The 7,437-nt window shown below is 39.1% G+C and overlaps 1 non-coding gene across 1 annotated transcript; it reads right to left on the bottom strand.

The window, feature by feature from the left end:
- Nucleotides 1–6,600: 6,600 nt before the first annotated feature.
- LOC148544971 (small nucleolar RNA R71) lies at nucleotides 6,601–6,704 on the bottom strand. Its single transcript, XR_015901718.1, has one exon. It is a non-coding gene; the product is annotated as a small nucleolar RNA R71 (small nucleolar RNA).
- Nucleotides 6,705–7,437: the final 733 nt, after the last annotated feature.

Below are 7,437 nucleotides of genomic sequence, written 5' to 3'. Positions count from 1 at the left end.
TGTCTTTATTAACATGTCGTCCATATAGACTTCCATGACTTTCCCGATGTGGTTTGCGAAGACCTTATTCATTAATCTTTGATAAGTGGCTCCTGCGTTTTTGAGTCCGAATGGCATGACGGTGTAGCAGTAGTTTGCTTTCGGGGTCAAAAATGAGGTTTTTTCTTGGTCAGGTGGGTACATCGGGATTTGATTGTATCCTGAATAAGCGTCCATAAACGAGAGGTATCTGTATCCGGAGGAGGCATCCACCAGACCATCGATACTTAGGAGTGGATAAGGATCTTTTGGGCAGGCTTTGTTGAGATCAGTGTAGTCGGTGCATATCCGCCACTTCCCGTTTGATTTTTTCACCAAGACGACGTTAGCTAGCCATAGTGGGTACTTGACTTCTCTTATGAATCCTGCCTCCAGTAGAGCTTTTACCTGCTCTTCCACAGCTTGAGATTGTTCTGGTCTGAGCTTTCTACGTCTCTGCTGTACTGGCCGAGATCCTGAGTAAACTGCCAACTTGTGGCACATTAACTTGGGGTCTATGCCCGGCATGTCTGCGGCCTTCCATGCAAAGAGGTCGATATTATTTCTTAAGAACTGTATGAGTGACTCCTTTACGTCTCCTTTTAGGATTGTGCCGATATTGGTTGTTTTGTCTGGGACATCTCCGATCTGGACTTTTTCTATTTTGCCTTCGGGTTTTGGATGAAGTTCTTCCCGCCCTCGAACTCCCCCGAGTTCTATTTTGCCTTCGGGTTTTGGACAAAGTCCTTCTGTGGTTGGAAACTTCATGCACAGATTTGGAGTCGAGACTACTGTGCCGAGCTGATTTAATGTTGTCTGACCTATTAGGGCATTGTAGGCTGAACTCACGTTGACCATGATGTAATATATGTTGAGTGTCCTTGACCGGTTTCCTTTTCCAAAGGTTGTGTGTAGTGAGATGTATCCCAGTGGTTGGATTAGAGTGTCTCCCAGCCCGAATAGGCTGTTCGGATATGCTCTGAGTTCTTTTTCTTCCAGACTGAGTTTGTTGAAGGCGGTTTTGAATAAGATGTCGGCCAAACTTCCCTGGTCTACTAGTGTGCGGTGGAGATTAGCATTGGCCAATATGATAGTGATGACCATGGGATCGTCATGTCCCGAGATGATGCCAGCTGCGTCCTCTTTAGTAAAAGTGATAGTGGAGATGTCGGGTGCTTCTTCTCCTCCCTCAACATGATATACTTCTTTAAGATGTCTTTTACAAGATGATTTGGAGATTCTTCCTCCCGTAAATCCTCCGTGTATCATGTGGACATGTCTCTCCGGTGTACGAGGTGGTCGTTCAGTTCGTCCGACATCTTCGTCCCTTCTTCTTTTTCTTGGTTCGTCTGCTCTGCTAGCTAAGTACCGATCTACTTTTCCCTCTCTTACCAGTTTTTCTATGATATTTTTCAAGTCGAAGCATTCGTTGGTGGAATGTCCATAGATCCGATGGTATTCGCAGTATTTATTCCAATTTCCTCCTCCTTTCTTGCTTTTGAGTGGGCGAGCTGGGGTATCTTTTCAGTATGGCATACTTCTTGATAAACATCTACGAGAGACACCCGAAGAGGGGTGTAATTGTGGTATTTCTTGATCTTTTCTCCATGCTGATCTTCTTTTTTCTTGTACTCTTGGTCCTTATCCCGAGAAGAGTAGGAGAATCCGGACTTTGAGGTCTCTCCTAGTCGAGAGTTTTCCTCTATGTTGATGTACTTTTCTGCTCGTTCTTGTACTTTATTTAGGGATGTGGGATATTTTTTCGATATTGAGTGACTAAAAGGTCCTTCTCGTAAGCCATTGATGAGACCCATAATGGCTGCTTCTATTGGCAGACTTTGTATGTCCAGGTATGCTTTGTTGAATCTTTCCTTGCTTGATCCCTAATAGACTTGGGGCGTGCTTAGTTTTGTCTTTCTGGATGGAGAATCTGGCCAAAAAATTTTTTGCTAAGTTGTCAAAGCTTGAGATGGACCTAAGGGGCAAATTGTCGAACCATTTAATTACTGTCTTTGTTAAGGTAGTCGGGAAGGCTTTGCAGTGGACTGCATCTGAGACGTCAGTGAGGTACATTCTACATCTAAAATTACTGAGATGATGGCTGGGATCTGCAGTGCCATCATATAGAGTCATGTCGGGAGGTTTGAAGTCCTATGGGATTTTGGTCTTCATGATCTCTTTCGTGAATGGGTCTTGGTCCTTACGGGAGTTATCTTCATGGCTGGATCGAGATCAGCTTCGAGCTTTAAGAGCTTGTCCACTAACTTGTGGCATCGCCTAGCTTCCCTTCGTAGGTCTCTCTCGGCTTCCCGTTGATACTCGACCTCATTTTTGAGCTGTTTTAGGCGATCCTAAAGTGCCTCCATGGCTCCCGTGTTTGGTGAATTCTTGTCTTTGTTAGGTTGAGAAGTATCGTCTATTGTGACCTCCGCGTTCTTATGTGGTGTTCTGTTCTCCAAATCAGAGTTGTGGTCATGGTCAAGATTGTCTGCCATGATGATGGGATAACTTCCAGGTTCCCCGGCAATGGTGCCAATGTTCCGAGGGTTACCTGAAACTGTGGGTCGATCTCGGACGAGATCTTCGGTGCTGGTCGGCGCTGATGTGTCTGACTTGTGGGTGGTGGCCAGAGCCGCCGTGTCTGACTTGTGGACTTGTTGGTGCTGCTGATCCTTTGTCACCGGGGTGGTGGTACCTGCAAGGGACTTCGATGCTTAAGTTAGCAAGGGTATTAAGCAGGTTTTTAGTAGAATTAGAGTATGAGTTATACTTGGGTGCTCTAGTGTATTTATAATAGTGTGGAGTGACCTTTCTGGAGATAAGATAGTTATCTTATATTATCTTATCTTTGAGTGAAGTCATCTTATCTTCAAGGGAACCGCCCTTATCTCTCTACGCTTGGGCTGCCTTTGGATTTGGGTCGTGTTCCTCTGTTTGGGCCCTCTTGGGCCTCTGTAGTGATTTGGCCGAACTCTTTTAAAGAGGTCCGGTAGTTCTAACCTGAAGAGGTCGGTCGATTCAGCCCAGGTTGGACAGCTCGACCCAGGGTATGAACAGTACCTATCTACAAGAATAAGGGGGATATACAGAGTTGCAGAAACTATAGAAGGATCAAGCTCATGAGCCATACCATGAAGTTATGGGAAAGGGTGATAGAATGGAGGCTGAGACAAGAAACACAAGTAACAAAGAACCAGTTTGGTTTTATGCTAGGAAGATTGATGAGCGGATATTTTATACGCTTTTTGCCATTATTTTCATATAGTTTTAGTATGTTTTGTTTAAGTTCTATTAAGTTTTCATAGGTTTTAGTGAAAAATTCACATTTTTGGATTCTACATTGAGTTTGTGTGTTTTTATGCAATTTCAGGTATTTTCTAGCTGAAATTGAGGAGCTGGAGCAAAAGTCTGATTCAGAGACAGAGAAAGCACTGTAGATGCTGTCTAAATCTGACCTCCTTACATTCAAATGAGCTTTTTTAGAGCCACAGAGGTCCAAATAGAGCATTCTAAATGGATCTGAAAAGATAACATCCAGAGCTTTCTAGCAATGTATAATAGTCCATAATTTGCTTCAGAATGGAAGGCCCAAAACTAGCGTTCAATGCCAGCCTCCTACCCTATTCTGGCGTCCAACGCCCAAAGAAGGACCCCCTAGCCAGCGTTCAACGCCCTAGAGGCCTCCTAGCACGTGGATCTTAATCAAGTTCAGCTAAAAGACTCACCAAATGGGCCCTAGAAGTGGATTTTAGCGCTAAAAGACTGTTTTATCCTTTTTATGTAACCCTTAGTCATTAGTTTAGTATTTAAAGGACAATGATCACCCTTGTTCAAAACCATATGCCATATTTTTGAATTCCGCATTGTATTTTCTATCAGTATGAATTTCTAAACCTCCTAGGTTGAGGGGAGGAGCTCTGCTGAGTTTTATGGATTAATAAAGTACTACTGTTCTATCTCAATACATGTTTGATTCTCTATTCTAAGATGTCTATCCCTTCTTCATCATCATGAATCTGTTGAACCGACACAAGGTTATCTTATTCTACAGTGGTTCAAAGTGAGTCTTTCATCGGACAATGATGAACCACTAGTTTGATTATACATCTCATAGACGGCTAATCCACAACTTCGTTGGGGACTTCTCGAGACACCAGTTCAGCCGAGGTATGGGGAGATTAGAGTCTTTGTGGTAGAGGTTAGAACCAAAGGCACAACATTCTCTGATCCAGAAGATTTGACCTTGTCTGTGGCATTTTTAGTAGGATCACTAAAGAGAATGAACTATAGGAGCTTCACCCTCAATCAGAATGGATCCGCACTAACCCTGAGGGTTCAGATCTGGAGGAGCATTAGCAATCTTGTAAGAAAGGCATTGATCACATATAGCCTACCGTAGAAGAACAAAGCATCTCCAAACCTTAACCATCTTCATAACATTGCATTCACCATCAACTGAGTAACGTTTTATTTATTTTCTTTTTATGCGTTAACAATCCAACAAACTTTTCTATCCGCCTGACTAAGATCTACAAGATAACCATAGCTTGCTTCAAATAACAATCCTCGTGGGATCGACCCTGACTCAGTCAAGTATTACTTGGACGACCCAGTGCACTTGCTAGTTCAGTTGTACGAAGTCTGGGAATTTATGCACCAAGTTTTTGGCGCCGTTGCCGGTGATTGTTTGAGTTTGGACAACTAACGGATTATCTTGTTGCTTAGATTAGGTATTGTATTTACTTTTTGTTTGAGTCTTTTATTTTCTTCTTTTTTTTGAAAAAAATTCAAAACATTTTCAAAAACCTTTTCTTTTCCTTATTAATCTTTATCTTTTGTGTGAGTCTTTTGTTTATGTTCTTGTTGAATTTTCGAAATTGTTAAGTCTTTTTTCTGAAAAATTTTCAAAAATAGTGTCGTTTGTTTGAATCTTGTGTCCATCTTTAAGTTTGCTATCTTGTGTTTTTTTTCTTTAAAATTTTCGAAAATTGTGTCTTTAGTTTTCAAAATTTTTAAGTTTTGGTGTCTTTTGCATTTTCTTATTTTCTTTGAATCCTTTGAGTTTTGTTCTTGGTGTTCTTCTTGATCTTCAAAGTGTTCTTGTTTTTCTTTTTGTTTTGATTTTAAAATTTTTATGTTTGGTGTCTCTTTGTGTTTTTCTTTAAAATTTTCGAAAACCTTGTGTGTTAGATCTAAAAATTTTAAGTTTGATGTCTTTTGGTTGTTTTTCTCTTTCTTCATTAATTCAAAAAAAATAAAAAAATATCTTTTCTATCTTTTTACATTAATTTTCGAATATTGCAATGAAAATTTCAAATTTTAATTTCAAAATCATTATCTTATTTTATCTTAGTTTTAAATTTCAAAATTCAAATCTTTTCAAAATCAAATCTTTTCAAAAATCATATCTTTTTCAAGTTACTATCTTATCTTTTTATCTTTCTTAAAAATTCAAAAATCTTATCTTATCTTTTTTTCAAATTCAAAATTTAAAATTCAATTTAAAAAATTCAAAATTTAAATTTCAAATTTCAAATTTCAAATTTCAAAATCTTATCTTTTTCAAATCTTTTCAAACTCTTATCTTATCTTTTTTAATTTCAAATTTTAAATTCAAATCTTTTATAATCTTCTATCTTATCTTGTTTTTAAATATTCCTTAATTAGTTACTTGTTTTGTCTCTCCTCTTTTTCAAAACTTCCTAACTAATTCTTCTCTCTCCTATTTTCGAAAATTCTCTTCTATCTCTCTCTTCTATTTTCAAAAATTCATCATTTAATTTTCAAATCTTTTTAGTTAATTAGCTTTTGATTTTTGAATTAAATAAATAAAATAAAAATAAAAATATTTTAATTCTTGTTTCTCTTCTTGCTTCTTAATTTTTAAATTCTCTACTCCTCATAGCCGAATTATTCTTCTTCTTCTCCTTCTTCTATCTTTATTCTTCTTTCCTTTCTTCTTTACATCTCACAGGGAGCCCTCTGTTCTTGAACATAGAGCTCCCATTCTCCTTATTTCTTGGTTTCTTTTTCTTATTTATGACCAGGAACAAAGATAAAGAGCCTCTCTTTAATCCTGACCCTGAACCTAAGAAAACTCTAAGGAGGCGTTTACAACAAGCCAAAGTATAACACTCCGGAAGAAACCACTCAGAAAATTTCGAACAAGAAGCTGAAAGCATGGCAGCCGAGCCAAATCATGAAGGAGAGGCAAGAAAGGTTCTTGGTGACTACACCATACCAACCTCTGACTTCTATGGAATAAGTATCTCCATACCTTCCATCAGAGTTAACAACTTTGAGCTTAAGCCTCAGTTAGTCTCTTTTCTGCAACAGAATTGCAAGTTCCATGGACATCCACTGGAAGATCCACATCAATTTCTATCTGAATTCTTGCAAATCTATGACACTGTTAAGACTAATGGAGTGGATCCTGAGGTCTACAGACTTATGCTCTTTCCCTTTTCTGTTAGAGACAGAGCTAAAATATGGTTGGATTCTCAACCTAAAGAAAGCTTAGACTCTTGGGAGAAGCTGATCAATGCTTTCTTAGCCAAATTCTTTCCTCCTCAAAGGATGAGCAAATTCAGAGTGCAAGTTCAAACCTTCAAACAAAGAGAAGGTGAATCCCTCTATGAAGCTTGGGAAAGATACAAGCAACTGATCAGGAGATGTCCTCCTGACATGCTCTCAGAAAGGTCTATCCTAGGTATCTTCTATGATGGTTTGTCTGAGATGTCTAAAATATCATTAGACAGCTCTGCAGGTGGATCATTCCACTTGAAGAAAACACTTGCAGAAGCAAGAGAACTCATTGAGATGGTTACAAACAACCAGATCATGTACACTTCTGAAAGAAATCCTATGAATAATAGGGCAACTCAGAAGAAAGGAGTTCTTGAAGTTGACACTCTGAATGCCATATTGGCTCAGAACAATATATTGACCCAGTAGGTCAATATGATCTCTCAGTATTTGACTGGAATGCAAGCTGTAGTTGGCAGCACCCAAGAAGCTTCCTCTGAAAAAGATGCTTATGATCTTGACCAAGCCACCATGGAGGAGGTGAATTACATGGGAAAACTATATGGAAATACCTACATTCCCTCATGGAAGAATCATCCTAACCTTTCATGGATGGATCAACAGAAGCCTCAGTAAGGCTTCAAAAACAATCAAGGTGGAAGGAACTAAAACAGGTTCAACAACAGACCACCATTTCCATCTTCTCAAGTGAATATGGAGACTCCTAAGCAGAGCCTTTCTGACTTAGTAACTATAGTCTCCAGCCTCTCTAAGACCACTCACAGTTTCATTAATGAAACAAGGTCCTCCATCAGAAATTTGGAGGTATAAGTTGGTCAACTGAGCAAAAAAATTCCTGAGACTCCTCCTAACACTCTTCCTAGTAACATTGAA

This window comes from Arachis ipaensis, chromosome B9, assembly GCF_059453495.1.
Source record: "Arachis ipaensis isolate K30076 ecotype BB chromosome B9, ASM5945349v1, whole genome shotgun sequence".
Taxonomy (NCBI): Eukaryota; Viridiplantae; Streptophyta; class Magnoliopsida; order Fabales; family Fabaceae; genus Arachis; species Arachis ipaensis.
The sequence above is the reverse complement of the archived record's forward strand: the minus strand, read 5'-3'. Positions and strand labels throughout refer to the sequence as shown.